Source organism: Lipotes vexillifer, unplaced genomic scaffold, assembly GCF_000442215.2.
Source record: "Lipotes vexillifer unplaced genomic scaffold, Lipotes_vexillifer_v1.1 scaffold216, whole genome shotgun sequence".
Taxonomy (NCBI): domain Eukaryota; kingdom Metazoa; phylum Chordata; class Mammalia; order Artiodactyla; family Lipotidae; genus Lipotes; species Lipotes vexillifer.
Window position 1 is genome coordinate 600,682 of NW_006779100.1, and position 13,111 is coordinate 613,792.

At 49.6% G+C, this 13,111-nt stretch overlaps 1 non-coding gene across 1 annotated transcript; it reads left to right on the forward strand.

Annotated features, from left to right (window-relative positions):
* Window positions 1-12,427: 12,427 nt before the first annotated feature.
* TRNAR-UCU (transfer RNA arginine (anticodon UCU)) lies at window positions 12,428-12,500 on the forward strand. Its single transcript has one exon. It is a non-coding gene; the product is annotated as a tRNA-Arg (tRNA).
* Window positions 12,501-13,111: the final 611 nt, after the last annotated feature.

Sequence of the window (13,111 nt, forward strand, 5' to 3'; positions counted from 1 at the left end):
GGGAAGATCCCACATGCCGCGGAGCGGCTGGGCCCGTGAGCCATGGCCACTGAGCCTGCGCATCTGGAGCCTGTGCTCCGCCACGGGACAGGCCACAGCAGTGAGAGGCCCGCATACCGCCAAAAAAAAAAAAAAAAAAAAAAAATGGGGGGCGCTTCCGGGGGGGGGGGGGGGTCCCCCCCCCCCCTGCCAATGCAGGGGACGCGGGTTCGAGCCCCGGTCCGGGAAAAATCCCACGTGCCGCGGAGCAGCTAAGCCCGTGCACCACAACTACTGAGCCTGCGAGCCACAACTACTGAAGCCCGCATGCCTAGAGCCCGTGCTCCGCAACAAGAGAAGCCCCCGCTGTGAGAAGCCCGCGCAGCGCAACAAAGAGTAGCCCCCCCCCGCGCTCGCCGCAACTAGAGAAAAGCCCGCGCGCAGCAGCGAAGACCCAACGCAGCCTAAAAAGAGAGAAGAACTATGCCTTGAAAATAGGGGTCCAGACTTACCAGACCACAAAGAACAAAGGCTTCATGCAGGAGAATGACCAGGAGACAGAGGAAAAGTCTCTAGCTCCTTCCAATTATCCAGCCCTGGTTTCCACTTTTCCTTGATGTATTTCTCTTAGACACGGACACTATCCAGGTGTCTACAGCGTAACCTTTTCATACCTGTAAGCACAATTGAAGACTTTTTTCAAACCCAGAATTAACAAAGGACGTGATCTGAATTGATACAGTGATGAAATAGAGGCTTAGAGAATTGATTTGAGGAGCAGAGCTGGATACGGTCTGAAAAAATGTATAGGAGGGAGGAAAAAAAGAGGGAGTTCTTGGTGAGTCTGGAACATTATTCAGCAAATAAATATTCAGCAAAGACCACCTACTGTGTGCTGGGCCAGACGCTGGGCTAGGAAGTGGAGAGACCACAGAGGACCAGACCCCAACCCTGCCCAGTAGTTTACGATCTAGTTGTGGGGAGGGCGTACTGGATGAGTAAACAGGCGATTACAATCCAGTGTGTTAATAAGTACATTGAAGAGACAGCCCTGTCTTGAAGGATCAGAAAAGGCTCCCAAAAGTGATGCTGATGTTGAGAATCAAATGACAAACAGAAGTTGGTCTGGAAGATGGCCCAAGCGCCTTCCAGGCAGGGACAGCCTGTGCAAAAAGGCCTGAAGGCAAAAGCATCACGGCAGATGGGTGTATGTGGGTGAAACCAATAGACTAACAGCTGCATGACCCAGAGAGATGGGGAGGTAAGTGTCTCGGGGGCAGAAAAGATGGTGAGAAGCGGGAGGAAGCATGCGGTCCAGCCCAACTCTCCCTCCAGCTGAGTAACCCAGCCTCTTGTACATTTTAGCTGTTGTCACTGAAGGTAGGCTCCCCGCGGGCCTCTCTGCTTTCTTCCTGAGACCCCAAGAGACAGTGGCCCCCCTTCTCAAATTGGAAAGCTTAGAGGGAGGGCCTTAAGGAAGCTGTCAGAACCAGAGCCCACCGCAGTGTCTCTCGTCCCAGACCTGATAGTTCTGGGGCAGAGAAATTTGAGTCCCAGAAGCTGAAATACATCTTCCTTTCTAGCAGGGTTCTGGACTCATCCCTAATCTGGAGCAGCTTATTGGATGCACAGCTCAGGTGTCACACCTAAGACACCAGAGGAAAAAAGTTCTTGGGATCACCTGAAAAAAAAACAGGGAATTTTAGAAATCACCTGATAAGAAATGTCAAGTAATGCTGACTGGAAATCAAACCACAGCAGCTGCTTTCCACAGCTGCATGCCATGTGGTGACCGTGTTTGAAGACTTTGACTAAATGAGGCTAAAAATAACTAGGAATGTAAAACCCTTCAGGAGTCAGGCCTCTAAATGAGATAGCCCAAGAAATCCACATGGGGATGGGGATGGGGAAGGAGGAGGAGAGAGGGGAGGTTTGTCTTTGAGCCACTGGATCAGTGGTCAGAGGATTATCACCTGAGAGGTCGAAGAAATAACACTGCTGGACCCCAGGAGCCTGCTGTTCCCCTTTCATATTAATTGGTTCAGCGTTGGGGTACCCACTTTACAGATGGTGGAAAATGTATGGTGCCACCTGAACTCTTTCAGACTGAGGATTCCTAATCTCAGCTCTAATCCAAGTCCAGTTGACTTCCTACGGAAAACAAGAGTAATGAAATGTAGAAATGTCACCTCCTCCTTGTTTCCATCCTACACCTCGGCCCTGGTAGCGTGGTGAGAACTTGTGCCACTCTGCTAAGAAGCAACCTTTTATTTAGTTGTGAAACTGAGACTGGGACTTTCTCTGCAGTGGAAGAAAGAGTAAGGTGACATCGGAAGGAAGCATGCTTCACCAAAGACAAAAGCAAAAGGATGCTTTTTATATTGTGGGAAACTCAAAAAGATATACTCATTTAGCCCCAAAGAAAATAGATATGCTTTCCCATACAGAGAAACCACCAATGAGTATTTTTTACTGCATTTTTCTAGTAAGAAAAACGAATGTGTCCCTGGTTGTAGTAGCTCTGTAGTAATCGTAATAATAGTTAATAGTAACCACAAATGCTTATTAAGTGTTTATGCTCCAGACACTGTTGAGAAAGCTCTTTGCCACGGATCACGATTTTTTGATCTTCACAAAATGTGTGTGAGGGGTGATACTACCGTTATCCCGATTTCATGATTAAGGAAACTGAGGCCTGGACAGGTTTAGAAATTTGCCCCCGGTCACACTGCCTGTCAGTCAGTGGAGAAGTCAGGGTTTGCTCCGACCAGACTCAGGATGCTTTCTTTAGTTCACTGCCTCGGGTTCTATTATTTTGTCATAAAGACTAAACAGACTGACTTTTAGCATCTTCTCAATTTCCTGTGAAGAGTTTTTCTGGTTTTCATTTGCATTTTGCTCTTTCATTATTGGTAATATTTGGTACCTCTACCCTTTCCTTTCCTCTTATAAAGTAGATGAATGGACGCTGAGTTGGAACTCTGAGGTCTGGGTGAGAATTTCACTTCTGTCACTACCTACCCAAGTGATCTGGCCCAGTTCACAGCCTCTTTGGGCCTGGTTCCTTCTCTGGAAAATGAAGCTGTAGGATTGTAACGAAGGTCCACTCCTATGCTGAATACTCCCTTTTCTCTTCCCTCCTATCCCTCTTGTCCTCCCGTCCCCCCATCTCCCTTCCTTCTCGTCCTGGCCACCAGCAAGCCCTCAGGCCCTCCGTCCTCCGCGTCTCTGGTCTTCCGTCTTATACCTGGCAGGCAGGCAGGCAGGGGACGTGGTGTGAGAGCATACCCTTGTCAAGAAGCTTGGGGACACGGATAGTAAGGGGGACAAGCAGTGTGAGATAGCTCAGTGGAACGCTGGCCATCCTCAAAAGTGTAGGGTAAGTCAGTCTTGGCTTTGGGACCTCTCTGCCTCTGCTCTGGTTTTTCCTTGGTCCCCATCATTAGTGTCCTCGTACTGCCCTTCGGCTTCATATCCCAGAGTCCTCTTTGTACCAGGTCATCCCATCCTCCTGTCGTGCCTCATCTGAGCATCACGTGGTACTTGTTGTGCATCCCGTTCCCTCAGGACTCTGCTGTCTGTTAAGGAAACAGTATGACTCGTCTTCCTAATGTGTTCACTCAGCATCCCCTCCAAGCATATACTTTATCTCGTCGTTTTTGGCTGTGTTGGGTCTTCGCTGCTGCGCACGGGGATCCTCTAGTTGTGGCGAGCGGGGGCTACTCTCCGTTGCGGTGCACGGGCTTCTCGTTGCGGTGGCTTCTCTTGTTAACGGAGCACGGGCTTCAGTAGTTGTGGCACGTGGGCTCAGTAGTGCTGGTGCACAGGCTTAGTTGCTCCGCGGCATGTGGGATCTTCCCGGACCAGGGCTTGAACCTCTGTCTCCTGCATTGGCAGGCGGATTCTTAACCACTGTGCCAGCAGGGGAGTCTTTATCTCATCTTAAGAAACATCTAAAAATTAAGAAGGCCTTCAAGAAATTATGGTGGTTTGGGGCAGAATTCTTTCATTCTGACCACCAGTGGAGGACCTCCTTTTGCTCCAAAGGCTTCCTAACCCTGAATCCAGTGCTTTCATGATTAGGAGAGAACACCAGGCCTCCCATGGTGAGATGGGAGTCAGCACGGCAAGCGGGAGGATACTCCAGGAAGAGAATTTATATGATAACTTTGTCATTTTTAGTTTTTCTTGTAACTACAAAACAAAAAATCATTTGCTCCTGAAGAATATGTACAGTTCATTAGACATGAGTATTTGAAATAGTCCAGAGAAACAATTTACTTAATCCTGGTTGGCTGGTTAGGATTCCATGGACAAAGAAGCAATCACCAGCCGTGACTCAGCCAATTAAGGTTTTCCCAGCTCATTTGAAATTATTGGGCATTCATTTCACTGGTATCTATTTAATATTTAATATTCCTCAGAGCACAGGCTACCAAGCAAAGGAGCAACTTACATGAGGCCATGAAAATTCCTCTTCCTTTAACTTCCTCAGAGTTCTTTCCAGTTTGTTGATGATTGTGTGGGAATCTGTGGGCCTTCGTCACACAAAGTCAGCCCCTAAAGGGAGACTGCTCCGCCGTTCACCATCAGAATACTCCTTTTAGACTGCACGCCTGAGCCTTCTCATCCCTATTTTAGGTGTGTTTCCAAGGAGTAGGTTGTTTGTCATGGTTTGGGAGAACTTCACCGTCAGGATGCAGTGACACTAGGGGGAGGCACGCCCATCTGTCCCTAAGGGAGAGGTCCAGAGGGAATAAATTGCCTGCTGGCCAGAATGTTCTAGACGTTTCCCTGCTTAAAGCAGCCCCTCAAGGTTAGAGCCTCTCTCAAGGCCGAGTTCTAGAATTCTCAGCTTCCAGAATGGAGGTCTGGGCTCTTCGGTCAGTCCTTTAAAAGACAGTGTGTTATCTGTAGGCCTTGCTGAGCAGAGGGGGCTCACCCCCTGCCCTGTGTTCTCAGCGTCTTAGCCCTTCCGTTCCCTGTTTGTTCTCCAGCTGCCGGGAAGATGGGCTTTGCCATCAGGTCGGAATCCTGGGACGCAAGAGTAATCGCAGTTTGCATTTCTCATTCTTATTCATGGTTTTTCTGTCACTGGCTGTGGCAGGGTCTGGATGAGAAGACTCCGCCCGCACCCTGGGATGCCAGCGTGGCTTCCCAGATGGTCCCTAACTACTTAGGACTCTTGGAGTAGACACAGCGCCTGTCCAGAAAGAGAGACCCAGTCGTATGGGTCAGGAAAGGGCCCTCTGTTCAGTCGGAGACTGCGCCCTCTCATTCCTGCGAATCCCACAGCTCACAGAGCAGTCGGGAGCCAGCCCCCGCCAGCCCACACTGCCCTGTCAACATGCCTGTTATTCATCAACATCCCTCTTTATTTTCTTACCAAGTATGATGCTCCAGACCCAGGCGAGATGTGTCATACAGGGGGGACTTCACCTGGTGGATAAGAAGGCATATGTTCCTGCCCACGCTCTGCTGAGTTTTCAAAAACTTCCCAGACACGCCCGTTGGTCTTTGTTTACCTTCACGGTGAGGCCTTAAGGCATCGTGCTCCCAGGATGTTTCTGGGCCCAATCCCTCTTACACTCTGGAGGCTGGTCTCCGGAAGTCCTCTCTGCAGATTTCACTTGTGCGCCGTGGCCAGCCATCGCCCTTGCCTGGGATGTGGCAAGTCCATCATGGGCTCAGCAGTTGCAGCGATGATTAAGGCCAGTTTCTGCCTTCAGAGTACAGTTTCATGAGCTTTTCCCTCTTTGTGCTGAAATACAGTTTGAGAGAGAATACCATGGGGTGGGGCTTCAAGTACCAAAAAAAAAAAAAAAAAAAAAAAAAAAAAAAAAGGCGCACGGATTGATTTTCTTTTTCTGGAGCAGGAATCTGAGCAGGAAAATTGTCACGTGTGGCAAACTGCTGCAGGACGGTTCCCGTGGGCCTTGGTCTTTAGGGTTTCCGCTAATCCTATTTCACATGTCTGCAGGCTAGCCCTTTCTCCTCCCTTTCCTTTTAACTATTTCTGGCTAATTCACAGCCCTGTTTTTTTGTTTTTTTTTTAAAAAAAGGGAGGAAGGAAGGAAAGAAAGAAAGAAAGCCTATTTGTCCAAATATTCCGTTTCTTGATGTTTTTGTCTTAAACCAGTCACATACCCTTAGCTAACCCAAATCCATATCCCCATTCCCTTTTAGCAACCCAGTGAGCTCATCAATATGCCAGCAGATGATCTAAGCCCCCAATTATCACCTTCTCTAGAAAGACAAACAAACAAAAACAGCCGGAAGGAGGGAGGGCGGATTGGAAGCGGGTGCACGATAAATGATGCATAAAACTGCAGCCTAAAAGGGGCCCCCGCCGCCCGACCCCCTCGGTGGGCATGCGTGTGTGTGAGCACACATTTTCCACCCGCCGGCCGAAGCACCCCAGCTCCGGGCCGGCGGCGGCGGCATTTTAATGTCAGATGGAATCGCTAATGCCCGCGTTGCCATGGCGACCGCGGGAGCGGCGGAGCTAAAAGCCGCTGCCTGGGCCCGGCGCCGCCTCCCCCGCGGCAGCCCACCCGGGCGGTGCAGATTCGCTTTGTCTTACTCGCTCCCCGCCTCCTTGGAATCGCTCCGCGTTGCCATGGCGACCGCGGGAGCGGCGGAGCTAAAAGCCGCTGCCTGGGCCCGGCGCCGCCTCCCCCGCGGCAGCCCACCCGGGCGGTGCAGATTCGCTTTGTCTTACTCGCTCCCCGCCTCCTCCCTCTCCCTCTTTCCTTTTTCATCCCCCTTCTCCCCCTCTTCCATCCTCCCTCCCCTCCCGGACTCCCTCTCCTTTGTTGCCCCGCCCCCACGCTCCCCGGCACCAGCCCTTCCCGAGCTGCCGCAGGTCCTGGACCCCTGGCCTCCGCTCCGCCGCAGGTGCCGGATCAAGCAGCCCGCTCCCTTCATCCGGAGGCATAGACAGGCCCGGGGCCCGTTTGTTATTCTTGGGGACCTTAATGCCTCACTTGAAACCAGTCTTTTAAAAAGAGGATTAAGAAAACAGGAAGTATCGTTATTCCCGCACCTGGACGTCTGCCCTTCGGCACATGGTCTGCCTCTCCGGGCCCCGGGCCTGCCGTGGTCACCCTGGCGTGAGAGGACCGGCCGAGGCCCCCCGCGGCCGCTCGTTGCCCTCCGCGGCTCCCCAGAGTGACTGGAGCTGACAGGCGTGGAAATGCACGTGGCTCATCTGGCCTCGGAGAGAACGCAGCAGCTATGGCAGTCCCTCACCTAGATGGGGTTTGCTGCCCCCAGAGCAGAATTACCAGGGCTTCCAGGGCCTGAACTCCTGATTGGGGGCGGGGGGCCGGGGGAGCGGGTAGTGTCCTGTACTGCTATTAGCATCCACCTAAGCTGGTAATGAAGAGCACTGAGACCATAGTAATGACCCCCAACCCGTAACCCTTGTGTCATCCATCTTTGTCCTGGGGCAGCAGCATAGCGGCTCTAATGGCACTGGCTTAAAATGTCAGATTAGCTCATGGTCTAGCTGATGCCCTCATCATCGAGGGGAAAAAAAAAAAAGCAGAAAGAAAACAGATTTGTGCCACTCTATTGGAGTGTCTGTAAAAAGGACACACCATGGTCTAATTAGATTTTAAAAATAAAAGGCATTTTCTAGACACCAACTGTATCCAACACATAGTTAGGTATTTGGTTTAACACTGTTTTGGAATGACTTCTTCCATGTTCTGAAGGCTACACCTAGTATTTAAATGATGAAACACTGATTAACAGCCAGCGACCTTGGACCACTCTTACTTACCATGGTCTTGAGTCAGTGGCTCTGCAGTATCATCTTGCTTCCATAACATACCATGGCCCCGTCACTGTCATTCCTACATCTGAAATGAAAGGTACGCCTTTAAAAGATGGTTAAAGGCTGGGGTTTTGCTTTAGAGTCCCTGCCCCCCAATGAGTATACATGTATATGTATGTATGTATGTATTGGCTACATTCACAGAGAACAATGCCTGCACGGATGCACACACAGTAAGTGGAACTGCAGTTGCCTCTAGGGAACACTTTCCCCAAGAGTAGATGAGACTAGACTACATCCCCCCCACTGATTCCAAAGCATTCTGCACTTTTTACGTTCAGAGCTCTTCCCAGAATTAGGGATAAACAGTGATGAGTGTGTAATTCATGTTTACGTACGTCTCCACACCAGACTCTAAGCTTGGTGAGGGCAGGAGCAACACGTGTGTTTTATGCCCCTGTATCTTCAAGGGCCAGCACACATTCAGGATTTAGTATGTATCTGTTGAATAAAGAGATGAGAAGTGGACAAGAAGGAGGGTGCTGACAGAGTGATGGGGCCTGGGGGCTGTCCAGAGGGTGAGCAGGGGTGCCCATTTCCACGGTCCTCTTGTGAACTTAGGGACTCCACCCTTCCTGTACAAAGTACCTCAATAAAGTTGTTCTAAGTAATTCTTGTGTAACTAGAATATGTCTGAAACTCATCAGAATAAAAAGCTTGATGAATCAGTTAAATTGTAAAATAAGGGGATTTTGCCTTTGTCATTTGCCAAGCCAGTTCCTGAGCAGCTGACTGGAGCACTTACCCAAGGCAAGGCAGCCCTTCTTTCTGGTCCTTCCCAGGGAAGGTGATGCTTTGGTGCTCTGCGGCAGGGGCTCACAGGAATACTACCCAGGGCTTTAAAACACTAACAGGGGCTTCCCTGGTGGCGCAGTGGTTGAGAATCCGCCTGCCAATGCAGGGGACACGGGTTCGAGCCCTGGTCTGGGAAGATCCCACATGCCGCGGAGCAGCTAGGCCCGTGTGCCATAACCACTGAGCCTGCGCGTCTGGAGCCTGTGCCCCGCAACAAGAGAGGCCGCGACAGTGAGAGGCCCGCGCACCGCGATGAAGAGTGGCCCCCGCTCGCCGCAACTAGAGAAAGCCCTCGCACAGAAACGAAGACCCAACACAGCCAAAAATAAATAAATTAAAATAAATAAATTTTAAAAAACAAAAAAACACTAACGAACATCCAAGGGCCCACGTGCAGACTGGCTGATCAGAGTCTCTCCAAGTAAGGACTGACCACTGCTTTTCAGATGCTCCTCTGACAATTCTGATGCTCAGTCAAGGTTAACAGTGTTGTTCTGAGGGCTCCCAGAAATGGAGGTCAGGGGAAGCAAGAAACTCACCAAACCCAGAGATTCGACTTCAGCTGTGAAGCTGATGCTGATACACTTCCGGGCTGAACAAAGAGATGATTGGCTTCAGCCCCCTTCAGGTTGTTTCAGCACTGCTCACAGAACCTCTCTCTGCCTTAAAAAGCCTGCGGGGTCCCCTCCTTTGACAGTCGTTTAAAACAAATCTGTAACTGTCTAATCAGGACACGAACCATTTTTCAGACTTGCCCAGGCAGGAGTGACCTAAATATTACTCAGGGTGTCTGACTTCCAGCCCCAGAGGAAGAGTGTATTTGGTTTGATTGTTTTTATGCTGATGAAGTTGAGCCAGTAATTCAAGGTCCCCATAGGGATGGCTGAAGCACTCGATGCTATGAATTGGTTCTTTAGAACGAAGGCAGTGGCGCAGTTATTACTGAATTACTCACTTTTCAATAGCATCACTTATGCACTCAGTCTAATTTGTTGTGCCATTTTTAATTGATGTGAGCTAAAATGAGCAGAACTTGGAGGGTTTGGTGGGAGTGGCCCAGCCCATTTATACCAGCCAGGTATGAAGAGTAGATCTCTGGAAAACGTGACTAACCCATTTCCGAGCCAACGGCCGTAGAGGCAGATTGCTCTGCTCTCTCTCCCAGGTAACCCTGCAGGCAGTAAATAGAGCCTGTATTAGAAGCCACGAAAGCTGTAAACACACACAGCAGGGAAATCTCCCTAAATTGCCCAACAAGGTATCAGGTGCAATTGACTTTCCACTAGAAGTGTGTCTGCCGCAAGGTCAAGGCAAATTTGGCAAGAAGCCACATGGGGACACTTTACGTTGAAATCTCTTAGGAAACTGAGGACAGGGAAATAAAGGTTAGTCTTGGGCTCTTCAATCAAGTTAGTGATTGTGGAGAGAACAGGAACTCTTCAGGGTCAAGCAGGAAAAGCACCAGCGTGGCCTGGGCGAACCCACACTGTCTTTCCCAGCCAGCAAGCTCCAGCCTGGATCCAAACAACCCATTTCTGGGAACTTAAAATCAAAACTAAGATAGCAGTCGAATGGTCTCAAGTCCCCTACAGGGCCTTTGATGTGTATCCCAGCAGCAGCATGGTGAATGGTTTCTGTAATGTGGGATTCCCGGGGAAAGTGGGCCTGGAGCACCGCCACTGGTTCCTCCCTCATTATAGGGCCAGAAATAGATGCTGCATCCCAGGAAAGGGGAAGTAAGGCTGCATGGAATGTTTCATCTGTTGGAATATTGTTCTGCGCCGCCTGACAAGATTACTGAGTTCTCAGTTCTGTAGCAGTGGCATTGAGTAAGAGTCTGAAAATTGATGCATTATGTACTTGCTTAAAATAGCAAATGCAGAATAGGAAAAGCAGAGCTGCTATGAAGTGTGCAGAACATATTGATGGAAAGGGCTATGTTGCCTCTGTCATTACCAGCATGAAAGGGTGTATCGGAGCAGGGGGCGGATTTTCCATCAAAAGCATTCGTGTGGTAAAGGCTTCTGTACCACAATGAGTCAGGGGTACATTTTTTAGCTAACATAACTGAGTGCAAATCCTTCTGTTCTCAAACAGGTGGTAGAAAGTGAGCAATTTGTTTCTTTTCATCTCAGTGTTCTGGGTTGGTCCATGAGATAGTTTCCTCTATTTTAACCTTGTTGAGTTCCCCCTTAGAACAGAAATCCCCAGTTACTTGCTACCTAATCAGATATTCCGCGCTGTGGATCACAGCTGCCTGGATGGGCAGCAAGGTTTAGTGCGAGTGAGGTGGAAAGTGCATGAAAGGAATGTGTCATCTGCCCCCCGAGAAGCAAGCATCATCTTTTGTCAGCATAGATGGGATTTTAAAATACTCAAGAACAAGTTAAAAGGGCTTTCTGGAATCGACAAGCCTTTTCACCAATGTGGCCCTAGGAGGTGGCATGGTTATTGCTTAAGGGGCTATCCATGGCCAAGCGAAGAGGCCTTGAGACACAAGGGCAAGGGTCCCTTCAGCCCCTGTATCAATTGTTTAACCAACATTCTAAACATAAGAACCTCCTTCTTTAAAGCACTTGGCTCCATTAACGGACGTTCAAGGGGCACTTACTCCAAGCCAGGCATTGCCCTAGCCCCTGTGCCTATGTATATTTTGTCCTTTTTTTTTTTTGGCGGTATGCGGGCCTCTCACTGTTGTGGCCTCTCCCGTTGTGGAGCACAGGCTCCGGACGCGCAGGCTCAGCGGCCATGGCTCACGGGCCCAGCCGCTCCACGGCATGTGGGATCCTCCCGGACCGGGGCACGAACCCGCGTCCCCTGCATCGGCAGGCGGACTCCCAACCACTGCGCCACCAGGGAAGCCCTATTTTGTCCTTCAACTCTCACCAAAACCCTTTGGAAAAGCAGTACCACTGTTTATTATCCCAGTTCAGGAAACCAAGCTTCAAAGGGTAAGTGATCACCCAGAGCCATACGGCTGGATTCACACCCTAGACTGGCTGATTCCAAAGGCCTGTTCTCTCCACCAGGCCCCATTGTCTCCTGTCTCGATTAAGCAACATTCCTAGAAATACACAGAACCTGGAAGTCCCAGTCCCCGTCTCCTCCCTGCTGCTGCTGCCAGCTGCAACGTCTGACTCCCGGGTGTGTTATAGCCAGAGTTCCAAAGGACTGGTTAGTATCCATGAGAAATCACGTTTTCCAGGCTCAGCAAGCAGTTGGATGTGCAAACCGCCCCTACATGGGAACTTGAACTAACTGTTCAGTAAATCATAATGTGCTGATTGTTGTTGGACAGTGACCAGTTTCCGGTTTCCTATAGGTCACCACAATTCTAGAGACTGTGACCTTTTATTTGCAGAGCAAGAACTAGGCCTTTCTTTTCCTCCCCACCCCCGCCCCCTTTATAATTTGCACTATTGCTCCTAGGAATACTGCTTTTAAAGTTGGGACATTTTCAGATAAAAATTGCTGGAAAGAATGGTGGGAAAAGTATCAACGATAGACCATTGATGGGCTTCCCTGGTGGCGCAGTGGCTAAGAATCCGCCTGCCAATGCAGGGGACAAGGGTTCGAGCCCTGCTCTGGGAAGATCCCACATGCTGCAGAGCAACTAAGCCCATGCACCACAACTGCTGAGCCCGCGTGCCACAACTACTGAAGCCCGTGCGCCCTAGAGCCCGTGCTCTGCAACAACAGAAGCCACCGCGATGAGAAGCCCGCACGCAGCAACGAAGGCAGCCAAGGCAGCCAAAAGGCAGCCAAAAATAAATAAATAAATAAATTTATTTTTAAAAAAAGACCATTGAGACTTCCCTGGTGGTCTAGTGGTTAAGACTCTGCACTTCTACTGCAGGGGGCTCAGGTTCAAACCCTGCTCAGGGAACTAAGATCCCGCGTGCTGTGGGGCGCGGCCAAAAAAAAAAAAAAAAAAGAAGACCATTGAATAAAAAGTGAGAAACGCTAAGGAGTTTAGGGTGCACGAGAATGGTACTCAGGCTGCTCACTTGCCATTTTAACACTGAATTGTCAAATTGGAGGCTTATTTGCTTAATATAGCACGGAACAAGGATAATATTGTAAATACTTACTTTATAGCAGAATTTGCTTACAAAACAGGTTTGGGAAACAATTTTGATATATGATCTCCCCACTGGATCACACAGTCCTTTAAGGGAGGGAGAACAATGAGGTGTATGTTCCCCAGTGAGTCCTCATAACATGTAGCGAAACCCTTTGGATCATTTCCAGAGGAAGTGAAACTCAACATTGTCCAAAACCAAACTCGCTCTCTGTTTCCTTCTCCATCACCCACGCTGACAACCTAGAGATATGGAAGACTCTACCTTTTACCAGCTACGTTCAGTGGTCACCAAATTCTTGCTCTGAAGCATCTCTCAAACTTGACCTGTGTCTGCCCTCTTAACAACCACAGCCCTTTCTTCCCTGATTTACAGTTTCCTACCTGGTCTGCCTGCTTTTAAATGCCCCCATCAG